This window comes from Diabrotica virgifera, chromosome 3 (genome assembly GCF_917563875.1).
Source record: "Diabrotica virgifera virgifera chromosome 3, PGI_DIABVI_V3a".
Taxonomy (NCBI): domain Eukaryota; kingdom Metazoa; phylum Arthropoda; class Insecta; order Coleoptera; family Chrysomelidae; genus Diabrotica; species Diabrotica virgifera.
Window position 1 is genome coordinate 154,031,580 of NC_065445.1, and position 19,541 is coordinate 154,051,120.

The window sequence follows — 19,541 nt, forward strand, 5'->3', positions numbered from 1 at the left end:
GTTGAAGAGGGCGAAACACATTTCTAAGAACTAGTGTTTGGATTTTTAATTCTATTCAAAAAAATTTTCCCAACCCAAAATGGTGGATGTGTGAATTATTCGTAAGGGGATTTCTCCACATTCTCTATTTCATTTGATATATATATACATATATATATATATATATATATATATATATATATATATATATATATATATATATATATATATATATATATATATACATTTAACTTTTCACAAGCGTCAATCCTACAGAGGGTAAAAAATGAACAGAAGAGGTTATTTATAGAAATGACACATATACAGAAAAATAAAAAATGTATAAATAGAAAATCCGATATAGACAAATTAAGTAACATTTATTGTTACATATTAGCATATCAACAAAAAAATTAGCACATCATAATCTGATTTTCTATCATACAATCAAACATCAAAATTTATATATACTTTAGACAAATTGACTGGACTAATTGAACTTAATTTATTTTTGATAGATCAAACTAATAAAATCTAATAAAAATTTATATTGTTACTAGTTTTACTTTCCTTCTACATAAAGTATATACACTTTATATATTTCGTGACATATTTCAAACATGACAACATAATTGAAATATTTAAAACAAATTTTTATATGTGCATGATTGTCCTTTTAGTAAAGTTCCTAATTTTTCCAATGTAATCTCACGACTAGTAAGTAATTAAGAAAATTGTAAGTACATAATTTTTATATTTGTATATTCTTGTCAACAGATGTCTTGAAAAAGAATTAAAATAAATTCGAAAGCTTGACAGTAAGTCAGAGTTTTCTTTGTCTTGCGGGCCAAAAATTGACTGCATCCTCAAGAATTACTGCTTGATATATATATATATATATATATATATATATATATATATATATATATATATATATATATATATATATATATATATATATATATATATATATATAACAGGTATATAATATTTGCTGAACAGTTAGGAAACAATTTTATATATATATATATATATATATATATATATATATATATAAAAACAAATTATGCACAAGGTGGAATGTAAGAAATAAAATAATATATATATATATATACTTGAAGAGGGCGAAACACATTTCTAAGAACTAGTGTTTGGATTTTTAATTCTATTCAAAAAATTTTCCCAACCCTAAATGGTGGATGTGTGAATTATTCGTAAGGGGATTTCTCCACATTCTCTATTTCATTTGATTGATATATATATATATATATATATATATATATATATATATATATATATATATATAAGAAATACTGGATATTAGTGACTGTCGATATAAACAAACAACTAGTTTATTAGGGTTGCAGTCAGAAGGTTGGCCAGGATGTTAAAGAAACACTCTTTTGACTTTTTGTCTAGCTTTCGGAATGGTTTTATTCCTTTTTCAAGACTCTGTAATATAGATAAAAAGAAATATGTAAATTTTTATAAAATATCACAATTCGTCAGTTCAACTTACTAGTCGTTGAGATTATTTAAAAGCTTTATGACCCTCAACAATACTAACACAAACATAGAATACAGAAAATAATGGACAAAATACATTCTAAAATTTGGTAAGGAAGGTAAATTTTTATATTTATTCTATGACATCTTTTGATGGTGTGTTTTAACTCTGATACATAGAGAACAGTTAATCTGACTGTTTTTTCTTTCTGTTCTCTATGTATCAGAGTTAAAACACACCATCAAAAGATGTCATAGAATAAATATAAAAATTTACCATCCTTACCAAATTTTAGAATGTATTTTGTCCATTATTTTCTGTATTCTATGTTTGTGTTAGTATTGTTGAGGGTCATAAAGCTTTTAAATAATCTCAACGACTAGTAAGTTGAACTGACGAATTGTGATATTTTATAAAAATTTACATATTTCTTTTTATCTATATTACAGAGTCTTGAAAAAGGAATAAAACCATTCCGAAAGCTAGACAAAAAGTCAAAAGAGTGTTTCTTTAACATCCTGGCCAACCTTCTGACTGCAACCCTAATAAACTAGTTGTTTGTATATATATATATATATATATATATATATATATATATATATATATATATATATATATATATATATATATATATAAACAAACAAGTGGTTTATTAGGTTTATTTATAACATATATATATATATACATCCTACTATCAATTTGGCATCGATACATTATGCATTTACCATCGATTTGGCATCGTCTTGCAAAGTGGCATCTGTATATTGATGCCACTTTACACTACCTTAATAACTTTTTTCCTGCACTTGTTACCAGAAGTCTAATCAACTCGGTAGTTAGAGATTTGATTTCTTGATGTTACTTTAATATATCAGCTTTCTTTGTTTATCCCTTACTAAGTTATATAAGTTTATTCCATAAAATGTTTGACTCCAAAATGATGGTACAGTGAAAATATTATATACATTTAGTTCAGTCTTTTACCGTTTTGTCGCTGCCGCTATATACATGAAAACGTATATCCCACTTTCATTATCAATCATTTTGGCATCAGAAATTTGGCATCACTGTTGAATACAATATTATCCACACCGAAAAATAAGCAATTTGAGAATGTATATATTATTTTCATCAACAAATCATTCTGGCATCATGTTGTTTTCACCCAATTTTGAAAAAATGTGAAAACTTTGTATTATCCACGTCCGTCTGTCCGTCCGTCTGTCTGTAATCACAACTCCTCCGTCAATATACCAGCTAGAATGACAAATGAGGTGTCAACGGAAAGCTGATATTACAAGGATGGTACTAAAGGTGATATATTTGACCTTGGCGGTCTGTCCGTCGGTCTGTCCGACCGCGAATATACCTCCTTCATCATTATACCAGGTAGAATGACAAATGAGGTGTCAAATGAAATCTTATAATCCAAGGATGGTACTAAAGGTGAGATATTTGTCCTAGGCTGTCTTTCCGTCGGTCCGTACGACCGCGAATATAACTCCTCCGTCATTATACCAGGTAGAATGACAAATGAGGTGTCAAATGAAAGCTTATAATCCAAGGATGGTACTGAAGGTGAGATATTTGACCTAGGCTGTCTTTCCGTCGGTCCGTCCGACCGCGAATATAACTCCTCCATCATTATACCAGGTAGAATGACAAATGAGGTGTCAAATGAAAGCTTATGATCCAAGGATGGTACTAAAGGTGAGATATTTGACCTAGGCTGTCTTTCCGTCGGTCCGTACGACCGCGAATATAACTTCTCTGTCATTATACCAGGTAGAATGACAAAGGAGGTGTCAAATGAAAGCTGATAATCCCAGGATGGTACTAAAGGTGAGATATTTGACCTAGGCGGTCTGTCCGTCGGTCCGTCCGACCGCGTATATAACTCCTCCATCATTATACCAGCTAGAATGATAAATGAGGCGTCAAATGAAAGCTTATGATCCAAGGATGGTACTAAAGGTGAGATCTTTGACCTAGGTTGTTTTTCCGTCGGTCCGTACGACCGCGAATATAACTTCTCCGTCATTATACCAGGTAGAATTACAAATGAGGTGTCAAATGAAAGCTGATAATCCAAGAATGGTACTGAAGGTGAGATATTTGACCTAGGCTGTCTTTCCGTCGGTCCGTCCGACCGCGAATATAACTCCTCCATCATTATACCAGCTAGAATAATAAATGAGGCGTCAAATGAAAGCTTATGATCCAAGGATGGTACTAAAGGTGAGATATTTGACCTAGGCTGTCTTTCCGTCGGTCCGTACGACCGCGAATATAACTTCTCTGTCATTATACTAGGTAGAATGACAAAGGAGGTGTCAAATGAAAGCTGATAATCCCAGGATGGTACTAAAGGTGAGATATTTGACCTAGGCGGTCTGTCCGTCGGTCCTTCCGACCGCGTATATAACTCCTCCATCATTATACCAGCTAGAATGATAAATGAGGCGTCAAATGAAAGCTTATGATCCAAGGATGGTACTAAAGGTGAGATATTTGGCCTAGGCTTTCTTTCCGTCGGTCCGTACGACCGCAAATATAACTTCTACGTCTTTATACCAGGTAGAATGACAAATGAGGTGTCAAATGAAAGCTTATAATCCAAGGATGGAACTAAAGGTGAGATATTTGACCTAGGCTGTCTTTCCGTCGGTCCGTACGACCGCGAATATAACTCCTCCATCATTATACCAACTTGAATGATAAATGAGGTGTCAAATGAAAGCTTATGATCCAAGGATCTTACTAAAGGTGAGATATTTGACCTAGGCTGTCTTTCCGTCGGTCCGTACGACCGCGAATATAACTTCTCTGTCATTATACCAGGTAGAATGACAAATGAGGTGTCCAATGAAAGCTAAAAATCCAAGGATGGTACTAAATGTGAGATCTTTGACCTTGGCGGTCTGTCCGACCGCCAATATAACTCCTCCATCATTATACCAGGTAGAATGACAAATGAGGTCAAATGAAAGCTTATAATCCAAGGATGGTACTAAAGGTGAGATATTTGACCTAGGCTGTCTTTCCGTCGGTCCGTACGACCGCGAATATAACTCCTCCATCATTATAACAGCTTGAATGATAAATGAGGTGTCAAATGAAAGCCTATGATCCAAGGATGGTACTAAAGGTGAGATATTTGACCTAGGCTGTCTTTCCGTCAGTCCGTACGACCGCGAATATAACTTCTCCGTCATTATACCAGGTAGAATGACAAATGAGGTGTCAAATGAAAGCTGATAATCCAAGGATGGTACTAAAGGTGAGATATTTGACCTAGGCGGTCTGTCCGTCGGTCCGTCCGACCGCGAATATAACTCTTCCATCATTATACCAGCTAGAATGATAAATGAGGTGTCAAATGAAAGCTTATAATCCAAGGATGGTACTAAAGGTGAGATATTTGACCTAGGCAATCTTTCTGTCGGTCCGTACGACCGCCAATATAACTCCTCCGCCATTATACCGGGTAGAATTACAAATGAGGTGACAAATGTGAAAGTTTAGTAAAAATGACTCAAAATTAATAAATTCGTATATCAATCCACGCAAAGTTACACGTAAAATTCAAATATTGTCTTCCAGTTCTACTTTCGATTACTTTGGGTGAAAACCTAGGACTTACGAAGTCCAATTACTTGTTTTATTTAAAAATAAGGCATATCATAGACATGCCTTAGGCATCATAGAAGACAATGACACAGAAAAATCAAACACAGCAGCATGTCAAAAGGGCCTTAGTTATGTATCTTCGGTCCTGTTAGACCAAACGTGATATATAGCACCTCAAATGATAGGATTTGACAAACAGAATACAATGACATAGAAAAATCAAATACAACAGCATGTAAAAAGGGCCTTAGTAGCGTATCTTCGGTCCTATTAGTCCAATCGTGACGTACGGCATCTTAAGTAATAGGACTTGACCAATAGAATCAAATTTGACACAAACAAATCAAATACAGCAACAAGTCAAAAGGGCCTTTGTTATGTATCTTCGGTCCTATTGGTCCAATCGTGACATACAGCACCTCAAATGATAGGGTTTAACGAACAGAATACAATGACACAGAATAATCAAATACAGCAACATGAAAAAAGGGCCTTATTTACGTATCTTCGCTCCTATTGGTCCAATCGTGGAGTACAGCACCTCAATTAACTGGATTTGTCAAATAGAATACAATGACATAGAAAAATCAAGTACAGCAGCATGTCAAAAGGGCCTTAGTCTTGTATCTACGGTCCTATTGGTCCAATCGTGATGTACAGCACCTCAAATAATAGTATTTGACAAATAATATAAAATGGCACAGAAAAATCAAATACAGCAACATGTTAAAAGGGCCTTAGTCATGTAGCTTCGCTACAATTGAACCAGTCGTGACGTACAGCGCCTCAAACGATGGGATTTAACGGGCAGAATGCGACTGTAGACAAATCAAAATTGCGGCATGTAATAGCACCTTAAAATTGTAGAAATAAAATGGATTAACGCACAGAGGTGTATGACATATTATGTGACAGTATTTAACAAAGTGAATACGATTACATACGTCCAGTTTTTGACAGGTGACTTCTCTACATGATAAACGCGAAAAGGCCCCCTTCGTTCACTGTTCGACATAGGCCTCCCGTTCACTGCATATATCCACTTCTTCCTGAAGCCGTGACATAAGAGGATAGAATTTCACGAATTAAACGACAAAGAAGACTAAACAAGGCAGCTTGCGGGAAAAACAGGACCATCCTTTGTACACTCCACAGGAAAGCATTATATATTCAACGTTAGAATTATGTTATAGTATAAGGGTATATATTTTTAAATGATAAATATATTTTTTATTTAGTACATTCCGTACGTTTTTTAAACATGATCAGGAGAATTTGTTGCCTGAAGTCTATAAAAGAATTTCCTAACAATCCTTGCGTTATGGATTATTTTTGAGCATGTGTTTAAAAGGTAGCTTACAGGCTTATTGTTCAATGGTCTCATCACTTTTAAGCGCTTGTCTTTTTGTAGGGCTATTAATTGTGATTTCAACCATTCTTGCGGGACAATGCCTTTTCAGTAAATGAAGTGAATATTGTTATACATTTAATTTTTTTCACTCAATTAATTGGATGCCCCCTACTGGTGTTTGGTCTAAGCTTACAGCTTTTCCCCATTTAAGCTATTTTATAACTAATTATAATTAGGGGTACGGAATTTTCGCAAATAAAAAACATGAATTTCGCATTTACTTTTTTTATAATTACAAAATTTTGCATTTATTTTTAACTACGAGTAAAACGACAGAAAACATTAATTAAAAGCTAACATCGTTGTAATTTCGACATTCGACTCTTTAAGAGCTGTTCTTCGAATCTGTCACTGTCACTACAATATTATATGTGCTGAAGAATCGTTCTGCGTCTACGCTGTTCGTTGGACTCCAAATGCTTTGTAATGCTGCTTTAGCAAATGACGAAAAACTGCACTGTGTAGCAATTATGTCTTGTGTCACACAGATATAGGTCATCTGTTGAAAATTCTTTGACTCGATCACTCAAAATTGTTTTAGGGCGTCCCATTTTAGGGGATACTTTAAGTAACTTTATGTTACTATGAAAACTTTTTTGATAGACCATGTTCTTAATAAAAATTGACGGAATGAGCACTGATTGTCCTGTTTGACTAATTTATATGTTTAGAAAATAAGAATTAGCCGACTTTTATTCCTACTTAGATTTTTACCAATACAAAAGACCGAAATGCAGATAACAACAGTCGGATTATTTATATTTCTCAAAGAATCAACATTGAAAAATATCAATTCCTTATCTTATCTTTATCTATTTAATGATGAACAATGAAAGTTCCTTCTGTTTCAACACGTGTTAGAAAAATAAACACCTTTTAAAAATTATGTACAATAGAAAAATTTCCGACTTCCGTAAAATCTTTCCATTCCTTATTTACTACGTGACTAAGTACCTACTTATTTACGGACGAGTTGAGCACCTGCAGGTACTTTGCGGAAATAAACAAAAACTCCATATTTCACATCTATCTCATTTTTGTTAAAAATTTCACCGAATTCGCATCTATTCCGTACCCCTTATTATAATAAAACAGTTGGTAAAGAATCATTATCTCGTTGACTTTTTCTTGTTTATCGTTGATAATTCTGCCGTTTGAACCTTCTGATAATCCATATATTTTCTCTATCTGCTCTTAAAGTGTGTTTATTATATTATTTTCTTTCTCATTTAATTTACACCGATCCAGACTAGTATAGCTCCATATAACAGTTCTAGTTCTGCAGTAACGAATCAATACTTTTATTTAGCACATTAATTTTTGTTTTTTTTTTGTCTTCGGGTCTTGCAATTTTTAATTATCCATTTATTACTCTACTTATCTTATTTTTTGAATATACGACTTGAATAAAGACTTTAATGTTTTGCCAGTCGTTATTGTTTAGTAGACCGGAATATTGAGATATTAATTCTTTACATTACATATTTGTCTTTCGGTGATTTTCTATTATTAATATGAAGCTGGAAGTGTTAGGTTACACTGGTTTTTGATATTTGGTCCAGAGTTCCCTCTCAATTCTTTTGTCGGATTTCTCTTTAATATTATCGCAGCTGCATGTACTGGTACTAGGTTCTGAGTGCTCAGGTGACCTTTGAAGGACTCCCAATTACTCTATTTCGTCCACTTCTTCTGAGGTGGGTTCAGAAGTGGATATCAACTTCTGTTCCATATCTATTTATATGCCATCTAATGATTTTACTTTAAATTTAGCTGCTTGATCTTCTTCATGAGTAATAAAATTTTTGTTATTTTTGCTACTTAGCATAAAGCATTAGAAAGTCTGTAAGCTTTTTTTATGAACTGCTGAAGTGCGTCCATATTTTCATGAAAAACATGTTTTCATGAAAATTCCTTAATTTTATTCAATATGTTCAATACAGCGATTTTAACGGTTTTACAAATTTTTTATGTCGATGCCGTGCGCATAATACGATTCTGGAAGCTCTGAAAAATAGTTATTTTTTTCTTCAATTATCTCAGCTGATTTTTTTATTTACGAGTCATTTCTTCAGATTTGGGAACACTTAATAATCGGAGGGGGCCAAGTCAGGAGAGTAAGCCGTATGAGAAAGTAATTCGAACCCCAACACGAATTTCTGCTACTGTCACAACGCTCTTGTGAGTCGATGTATTGTCTTAGGTTTTGAGAACACTTTAAAGAACACTTTTTTCTTCTGCTTATGGAGTCGTTTTTCATTCATCACATACTGGAACTCACCACATAAATTTTGAAGACCCTGACATCAAAACTGTATTAAATTATATGTGATCCAAGTAAGTTATAGAAAAAGTCAGAATAGATAGAGTAGAACACTTATAAAAAAATTGTAACAAGCAATTGACAGACATGGACGAACAGACAGGCATGAAACCGGAAGTATGTATTTGTTCTGGTCTTTCTTAGTCGCGTTGAATAATAGTTTGTACTATTTCGACGAATTTAAAACAGTACTTTCGGTTGCAACTCTGGAACAGGCAGTCCGAGGTCAAACTTCTCACATGTAATATCATATTTTGGTTATAGGCTTTCATTTGACACCTTATTTGTCATTCTTTCTGTCCTACTAACAGAGGAGTTGTGTTTATTGACGCACAGACATGTATAATTCTAGGTTTTCACATTTAATGATAAAAACAATAATTATATAATTCAGTTAACCTGACTATGTCATTGTGATAATGACTTCTTATCTAAAAGTGACAACGGCAATTATTCCATTCACTCACGGTAAAATATCGCAAAACCTCCAGATTTTAAAGAACCGCTTGGATTGACATGAAATTTGGCACACACGTAGCTAAAATGAAAAAAAAAGTGAGATTATGCCGATATGTTCTCTTGTCCTGGATGTGAATTTCACCCCTTCTTGGGGGTGAAAAAACATACGTTCAAAATAAGTCCGGGAGTGGATAAACTCACTAATTCTAATTCTAAGCAAATTTTGTTCTATAAAAGTTTTAAACGGCTGAAAATGTTATAAGAATTTTTTGCTCTACATTGTGCTTTCTATCTATACCTTTAAGGAACGCACTATTTTCGGGGACACCCTGTATATGATCTGTAAGTTGCATTGGTTAAAAATGCTTATTTTTGAAAGGGGGTTTGTTGAAAGGGCTCGAACGAATCACTAGTCACGAGTATGTATATGCAAATTTTAAACAGCCATATCTTAACCAATTTTTGTCTTCCAGAAAATCAAAAAATCCCAAATATTTAAAAAAGCAAAACCTACATTTTTTACTCTTTAAGATATTTGGTATCACTAATAATTTTTAAGTTATTTTGAAAAAAGTCTTTTTTTTCAAAATTAAAGATTTAAAATTTACTTTAAAACCAAATTTTTTCACAAATAAGCACTTTGAACTGATGAAACTTACAAACACAAACAATACATAAAGTTACTTGTGAAGTGGTAACGATTAATTCCATTTGGGCTGTTAATTAGAGGGAGATTTTTACGATATTTTTAACCAAAAAAAAAAGAAACAACTGTATTTTGAGCGTAACTTGCTTACTGTTGCTGCTAGAATCTTTTTAAAAAAATAAAAATAAACGTTTTCTTAAACACTTCAAAAAAGTTGTAATAAGTTTTCCTAGAAAAGTGTTTCATTTTTTTTATTTCACGTTAAAATATTCGATTTGGAATTTGACATATAAGAGGTTATTTTTAATTATAGTCTGTTTTTAACCTTTCAGTGCTAACGTGAAGTATTTTGACATAAGTGCTAACGTCCGTCTCTGGGACCGTATGTTTATACATGCCCTAGTACTGTAAATTTTACAAATTTTTAAAATTTAATTACTTCAAGGGTCTTATTAAATACTTTTTTATTTAAAATAAATGCAGTTTTATTTAAAAATTATATTTGTAAACATTTATTTTGACAAAAATAATTCCTTAACAAAAACAAGCAACTATTCTAAAAAGTGAGAAAAAAAACACTAAAATCTTAATATAAACAAAAAATTTGCTGAGTTATTTTTAAACTAAAGATGAAATTATCCACTTATAATAACCACACTTAAGCAATTCTAATAATACGAAGTAACTTTAAACTTAAAAAAGTCAATATTTTTCTGAACATTCCACAGATATACCCTTTATGTGTTCTAAGCACATAAATTTATTCCACGAGTAACAACTGTACTTTTTTTTTCGACTATTCGTAGTTCATTTCTATTTCTAAAAAGTAAAAAAAATAATATTTTATTCACTAAAAATACAACGCTAAAAGTTACAATCCTTACCTTTAGTACAGCCGCAAAAGCTAACATCCGTCTCTGAGACCGAAATCTTGTGTAACGAACGAACTATGTATCTACGTTCAACAATATTTTAATACTAACAACGGTTAGGTAAAATATGAAGCTATTGAATGACCTAGCCCGAATATCGGAATAGATCGTTAATTATCGGTATGAATAGGTTAGCTCCGTCTATGAGACCATGCGTTAGCACTGAAAGGTTAAACTAAGAGTAATTCAAATTTCCCGCGCCGTAAACCTTGTTTGTAATTGGTACAACCTCAGGCAATTTTACTCATATCAAATTTTGACAATAATGACATTTATAAAATTTTAACACTATTGGCATTTCATAGGTTAGTTTATTTATTTTATCAGCGATTTTTGTATTTTCTGCGTTATTCCTTTTAGTTTTAGATTTTTAGTCAATATTACCGTCAAAGGCCGATATGATCAACCAAAAAAGAAGATGTATCTGAAGATATTTCTAGTGACTTTCTTGGGTGTGAATCTGTCTTTTTAGTTTACCTACTCCTCTTGGTTTTAAAACAAAGCTTAGCAATAACTCTGCTTCTACTGGGTCTACAGACCTGACACATATACCATTTTTACACTTTTCTATAAGCTATATTTGCTATTTGCTAATTTTTTTTCAATAAAGTAGGTACCTACTTTTTGAGTTATTTGCGAAAAACCGTCTAAAAACGTGTTTTTTTTTTTTGTTGAAAAACGAACATATTCACTCGCAAATATCTCTAAAATTATTGACTTAGTGAAAAAACTCTATAAAATAGAAGTTGTTTAGAATTAGTCAGTTTATCCAATTCCGGACTTATTTGAACGTATTTGTTTTCATCCCCGATAACGTACGAAACTCACCTCCAGATCAAAAGCACATATCGGCACAATATCACTTTTTTTCTTTAACATATTAGCTATGCGTGTCCCAAATTTTATGTCAAACCAAGCGTTTCTTCAAAATTCTGAACAAAAACCGTAAGTAAATTAAACGAAAATGTAAAAGGTACATTCCATGTCAAATCACTTAGGCGAAAAAATTTGGATCTCCGATTTGTCTGAAAATTTGTATATAGCTTCTGCGGGACGTAAAAAGAAGATATTTAAGGTCTTCTTCTTCTTTTTTCTCAAAATGTTATTTTATGCGATTTTACAGTGATTTGGTGTTTATTTAAACAAATTTGCATTTTCTGTCGTAAAGTCCATTCCCAAAATACATCATCATCGATTTGGCTAAAAATTTGCCCGCAGATAGCTAAAAGATAGGACTTTAAGTGGTTAGAAGGATTTGAAATATATTATAATACCAAAAAAGTTATATGCAGTAATATCATACTCAAAAGTATGTATTAGTCCAGTCGGGATAGCATTTGACCTTGAATGCCAAGCTGCACAAAAATTTATTTTTCTGATCTTTAGGGGAGTCAATAGTAGCCTAAATTTAAAATCGCGACTGAATTCCTCCGTTACGTTAGCGGCCATCTTGATTTTAAAGGAGAACCTGTTTTGCTCAATATCTCCGCCATTTTTAACTTTTCGACAAAAATGGAAGGAACTGAATTTGTTCCAACTAAATCGTATTTACAATTATTACAATTTCTTTTTAACAATTTTTGTCGTGAGGTCGATATTTTGGAGTTAATTTTACTTAGAGTAGACGCCTATATTTTTGACTATAATATTGCATGTAATTTTTGGGCATTGTAATATAATTCAAATCCTTATGACCACTTAAAGTCCTATGTTTTGTCTATCTGTGGGCAAATTTTCAGCCAAATCGATTATGATGCATTTTGGGAATGGTGAAAAATGTAAAAAAACGGTATTTTAACGTTTTCTATACTATAAAATTTGATCAAAAGCTTGTTTTGAATCAAAGTAACTTGTTATAATGCCATATAATGACATTTTTGAGTCCCTTCTATTAAAATATTATGTTTTCCATTGATACTTTACGAGAGAAAATGGAAATTTGTATAAATAAACACCAAATCACTGTAAAATCGAATAAAATAACATTTTGAGAAAAAAAGAAGAAGAAGATTTTTTGACCTTAAATATCTTATTTTTACGTCCCGCAGAAGCTATATACCAATTTTCAGACAAATCAGAGGTCCAAATTTTTTTTTGCTCCAAAATTGAGTGATTTGAAATGGAATGACCCAAAATTAATTTTTCAAACAAATATTTTAAGTCGTTATGAGAAAATTATAATTTAGCAGATGAAATAAAATAAACACAATTCAACTCGTAAAATATTTGGACCCTTACCAGCCGAACTAGCCGAACAGGTAGATAAATAACCCACCTTTTATATGGTTTATAATATACCTTTTCTACCTGGCCTCAAACGATTGATATTTTTAACTCGTGGCAACATCGATTGACGGCAAATACACCGCAAATACACATTTTTATGTGGTGGAAGTCAAAATGGCTGTGAAGTGTAAAAATTTTTGTATATAATTTAAATTTTTAAAATCAACATTTTAGAAAACTGAGAACGATACAGGGCATTAAAAAATGCGCTCAACAAACATACACGAATTAAAATTCGAAAATTATAGTATTTCTTAGTGATGCCAAATGACTGCAACATGAAAAGATGACATAATTATAGCGGGATGTATATATATATATATATATATATATAAGCAAAATTATTGGCTAATACTCGTAAATCGTGAATACTCGTGAATGTGAATTTAGTTGGAAATATATAAAATGATGAAGGATACATCATGTGACACCTCATTTAAAAGCTCTTAAAATACTGATTTCAAAAATGTATAACACTTTAATTCTTTTTGAGATCGTATGCGCAAAATTTTGGTCGAACTCTTTTTAAACGCATTTATTTTTTTTTTCGAATTCTGAGAAAACTAATCAGTATTTTTGAAAAATTTAAACGCAGAATGAAAGATTAGATTATTACCGATGGCTGACAGTCCCTTAGAATAAACAAAAAGTTTCTTTTCTAAATTTTCTCTTTTTTCATCACTGTGATTTATTAAAATAAACATTATAGGAGTGCTCAGGGATTTTGGACCATCGAGAATACTGTAATGTTTCATTGTGCGTTTAAATTTTTCAAAAATATTTATTAGTTTTTTCAGGATTCGAAAAAAATGATTGCATTTAGAAAGAATTCGACCAAAATTTTGCGCCTACGCTCTCAAACAGGATTAAAGTATTATTACATTTTTGAAATCAGTATTTTAAGAGCTGTTAAATGAGGTGTCAGGGTGTCACATGATGTACTTTCCCATTTAAAAAAATCAAACTTATGGCTGTCACCTGAAGAGGGATCGCATAAAGTTTGAAACGTTGATGCTATAATATACTATGGTTAGTTTAAAAATCGACTTGTCCGAGCGTTTTGCTTATATTCTTAAAATAAACAAGTTAACAGGGGGGCAACACTTATTCCACCGCACTGTATAACTAATATACTAAAAGTGGCATGCACCAATTAAACCTAGCTTCAGGCTGTGAGTAATGAACTATTACTCACGGCTAAAGTAATGGGTGTTATTATCTATCCAAAAATAATGAATAATAAGCATATTATTAAACGGCGGTTGAAAAGATATAGTAATTATAAAATTATATCACTTAACTATATTAGATAAAACTAAATCATTAAAACTACACTGGGGTGCAAAATTAACCGGACACCTTAAAAATGGGTCATTTTTGATGTCTCGAATTTTCTAAACCTGTTGTCTGATCTAAGTGTTTTTTTAATATGTTATACCCTTATTCTTTAACAATATCGCTGTAATAATATTGTTGCTAAATAGGTAAATTTTCATTGTATACCGAGTGTACCAATGAACTTATGTTATTTTCTCAAATTTCGCACCACCCTGTGGAATATTTTAGCATTTATAAAATACTTAAATTAAAACCCAACTATAGTCTCATGCTTTCTCAACATTTTGTTTTTTGATTGATTCGCTTATGTTGGATAATAAAAAAGTTAGGTGCTTTAACAACTAGACATGTTTGTCATCAATATAGGGTGTTTTTAAATAAGTATGGCAAACTTCAAGGGGTAATTGGTAACTTCAAGGGGTAAACTGACGATTTATTTATTGCTTTAAAACCGGTTGAGATATTCAAATGAAATTTGGTGGGTTTTAAGACGTAGGTATTTTTACATTTTTTCACATACAAGTAAGAATTTAATATTCACCATTGGCGCGCATACGGGTTATATAACGGCACATATTACCCATATGCATGCCAATGGTGAATATGAAATTCTTGTATGTGAAGAAATGTACAATAACTACGTCTTAAAACCCGGCAAATTGCATTTGCGTATCTCAACCGGTTTGAAAGCAATAAATAAATCGTCAGTTTGTAAGAAAAATTTCAACACCCCCTATCTCGGAAACGAAGCATTTGCGCACATACCACTTATAAAGCAAACTGTCATTATTTTTTCATGCAGAATTACCCCTTAAAGTTTGCCATACTTATTTAAAAACACCCTGTATTGATAAAAAACATGGCTAGTTGTTAAAGTACCTAACTTTTTTATTATCCAACATAAGTGAATGAATTAAAAACAAAATGATGAGAAAACATGAGGCTATAGTTGGATTTTAATTTCAGTATTTTATAAATGCTAGAATATTCTACAGGGTGATGCGAACTTTGAGAAAGAACACAGTTTGATTGGTACACCCAGTATACAATGAAAATTTAACTGTTTAGCAACAATACCATTACAGTGATATTGTTAAAGAATAAGGCTATCAGATATTAAAAATCACTTAAATCAAACAACAGGTTCAGGAAATTTGAGACATAAAAATGACCCATTTTTAAGGTGTCCAGTTAATTTTGCACCCCAGTGTATACAGTACGTAAATCGTTCAGCTGGACATAGGGAACATACATTGTACATAATTAGATACATAAATACATACATTGTATTATATTGAGACAATTGTGGCAACTAAGCTCTCTCGATGACAATATGATTGTCAGCATTAAAGGGCATTAACCTCAAAATTGGCAACTCTGACACAAATAAACGTCAAAATATTACAATGTAGTAGCTAAATATTTTTGGCCTAAGGGAATGGGAAAACTATTTAGTTTTGAAATTAGTTTTTAAAAATAAATATTTTAAAATTTAAAGATTAATTAAAGAAATTAATTAAAAAAAATTTATATTATGGACAGCCTTGCTTCAAAATTCACTCATTCTATTCGTTCTAACAGCTCTATTGCACCAAAAACTCGTACTCGAACAGAAGCTTCAACTAACACAGGTTACCGCAGTTGCCACAATTCTCTCAATAGATAATCTATATGCCCAGCCGAACGATTTACATACTGTATTAGATTATGTACAAAATTATATCACTAAAAACTATATCACTATATACATATTATAAAATTATGAAATAAATATTATATTATGAAAATATTTAATAAGTTTTTCAGACAAAGTTTGCAGCAATAATGCTTCTGCGAGTCGTTGCCCTTCTACCAACCAGCCATTGTTTTGGTTCACATTGGGAACCATTTCCATTACAACTTCAGGCTGTTCCTCATCATCTTCATCCTCATTTGCTATAGGAGGAAGCTGCTCTTTCATGACCATATTGTGCAATGCAACACACAGGAATATATGATGTTTGCTGCTTTAATGGGGGTGTAATGTAAAGCCCTGTGCTTGTGTAAACATCGAAAGCGGGATTTCAAAATTCCAAAAGATTTCTCAATAATATTCCTGGTTGCAATATGTGCATGATTAAACCTTCCCTCTGGGGTATCCCAGGCAACCAAGTGACGTCAACAACGTCGAGGAAACGTCAGTATTTGGTGGAATATATACACGTGGTTGAACATTACGTCATATCGACGTCTTTTGTAGGTGATTTTAAATACGTAAGATTAATGACGTTAAAATACGTTTAAAAGACGTTTTCATTTCAGCCAGCCTAAGTCTGACGTCACAAAATTGGGAGGAGCTTGGAGCTTAAAAGTTACAAAACTAAGGTTATGTTTTATGTTTGTATCGTCGTTGTCGTTTGTTTGTCCTAGTATTTTATCCTATTTTGGATTCATTTGGATTTTGTTGGCTGTTTTGTGTGTATTTTTTAAAACTTTTGTTTGTCATTTGTAAATTTTATAAATTTACCACAATGGAAAGTGACTATTTAAGGAAATTATTATTGGAAACTCCGCAGATGTTTTAGAAAGGTAGGCGAAACAATTTTTATTTACTATTCATTTTTCCCTGATATTTATCAATAATGATGAATTTTGCAAGCAATAACATTATTTCTTTTATTGTTTTAGATATTCATTGAAGCTGAAAATAATTGGAGATTTAGATCCATATACAATTCAGTCATCAGAATTGGATTTTACAGTGCATTCCATCAATAAGGTACTGTTATAATGCTATTATAGGTAGACTGGTAGAGTCTCACAGTTACTACTTTAAGCAGCAGATGAAAGCATACAAAAGCCTTCAGACACATAAAAGCCTTCACAACTGGATTTGTTTTGAAACATTTGATGTTTTGATGATTTCTATATTATTGTTGGAGAGGTAAGTCTTTATTTTATTTATTCACGATTAAAAAATATATGAATAACAGTATTAGTGTCTTTCGGATAAATGAGTTTTAAATATTAGATTTATTTACGTTTATATATCTGTATGAAACCAAACATATTGTCGTCCTAATTTGTAAACTGTGTAACTCTATATTTCTCTGAAAATGAGTTATTACTGCCATTTATTTGAAAAAATCCCTACTCGTTTAAAAAAGGATGCACATGCATATTTTTACCAGAAGAGTAAATAGGGACATCTTCGTATACACCGATCTCCCTTGCAGCAAATTTAGTATGAAAAATATGTAACTCCCCAGTTTGTCATACCACACGATTGACCTCACTGTTTAGAAAGTGATATTTTCAAGAAAGAGTTGGTGGTAAATAATATTAATACACTCATTAAACAATATAGGTACAAATGTTAGTACCTATCTATAAAATATTCCATTTTAGCATTCTATCTTTTAAAATTATATTATATCTATGAATGTCTGATTTTAAAATATTCTCAATCATTGTAAAGAACGCAAATACTCTAATGAAAATAAATTTTTGTAGTTGAAGCATTCCCACAAAGATAAAATATTTTTTTTAGGTGAAGAATTCCCAAAAAGCTAATGCTAAACCACTAGATGCTTGGGTGATAGCCAGTTCCAATGGCATAGCAAATGCACATTGTATGTGTATTGCCGGTAATAGGGAAGTTTGCAGCCATATTGCAGCAATCTTATTTGCAGCTGAGTATGCCCACAGCAAGACAGAAGAAGAACCCAATGCATGTACAGATGTTACAGCTATGTATATTCTCTGGTGAAAAACTAATGAGTTTTCAAGCTGTTCGTTCAGAGTGCTTGTTGCGCTCTCTAAACGAACTGAAATATAAGACGGCTTTGGCTTCATGTTGCAGCGATATGAAAATGGTTAGTCATTTTTAATTATAATGTACTTCTTCATCATGAGTATTTATGTATAGGGCTTTTCATTCACAGTCATTTGTTTCGAGCTTCTGTCATGTGTCACATAATATTAATATTATATCTATGTCATACGTTATTGGTATATACCAATGATACACACCAAAGACATATGGCGTAGATATATTAATATTATGTGACACATGGCAGATGCTCGAAACAAATGACAGTCGATACAAAGCCCTATTAGTCTTTTAAGTGTGTATTATCAGATATCACATGTAAATTGTTTTTATCATTTTAATTTGGTCATTACAGTCCCTTAATCAAAAAATATATTTTTCAGGGGTCTGTGGATCTTTTTGTATGCAAAAATTTGTAATAATTATTTGAAATCATTTTGAGGATTATAAGAGTATGGAAATATATGTGAGAACACAGACTATTATAGTTTTGTCCTAACTTTTATCATTCAATCGTCTTCTTTAAAATTTATAAATATAAAGCAGATAGTTTTCAGGAAAAAAGTTTGAGGATAAAGAGACTTGGTGGTGGTCAAACGAAGTACAAGGAAAAATAAAAGAGAAGAGAAAATTATATAAAAAGTGGCAAGAAACCAGATCCGACACAGATCTTCAAAACTATATGGTGGCGAAAAAGGAAGCGAAAGTAGCAGTAGCAAAAGCCAAAGCAGAAGCGTGTTCAAACCTATATGATCAACTTGATACCAGGGAAGGCGAAACGAAGATATATAAAATAGCCAAACAGAGAGCAAGGAAAGCAAAAGATTTTAATCAGATTAGATGTATCCGAGATGAAAATAATAAAATACTAGTTCACGAAAGGGAAGTCAAAAAGAGATGGAGAAAGTACTTTGACAGCTTATTAAATGAAGAATTTGACAGACAGCCTGTAGAGTCAACGGAGACAGTAGCAGCAATGGTCACCAAAATAACCAACGAGGAAGTGGCTCAAGCGCTTCAAAAAATAAAGAAAGGAAAAGCGGTAGGACCAGATGATATTCCTGGGGAAGTATGGAGAGCATTGGGAGAGACAGGAACAAGGTGGCTAGCAGGTCTATTTAATAGAATTATGGAAGTCGGACAAATGCCAGACGAATGGAGAAGCAGTATACTGGTACCTGTTTACAAAAACAAGGGAGATATACAACAATGTACAAACTAC

The 19,541-nt window shown here is 32.1% G+C and overlaps 1 long non-coding RNA gene across 1 annotated transcript; it reads left to right on the plus strand.

Moving 5' to 3' along the window:
* Positions 1 to 16,649: 16,649 nt before the first annotated feature.
* On the plus strand, positions 16,650 to 18,848 carry LOC126882137 (uncharacterized). The gene is made up of 3 exons (XR_007697161.1): positions 16,650 to 17,076; positions 17,176 to 17,431; positions 18,038 to 18,848. It is a non-coding gene; the product is annotated as an uncharacterized LOC126882137 (long non-coding RNA).
* The last annotated feature ends 693 nt before the right edge of the window (positions 18,849 to 19,541 follow it).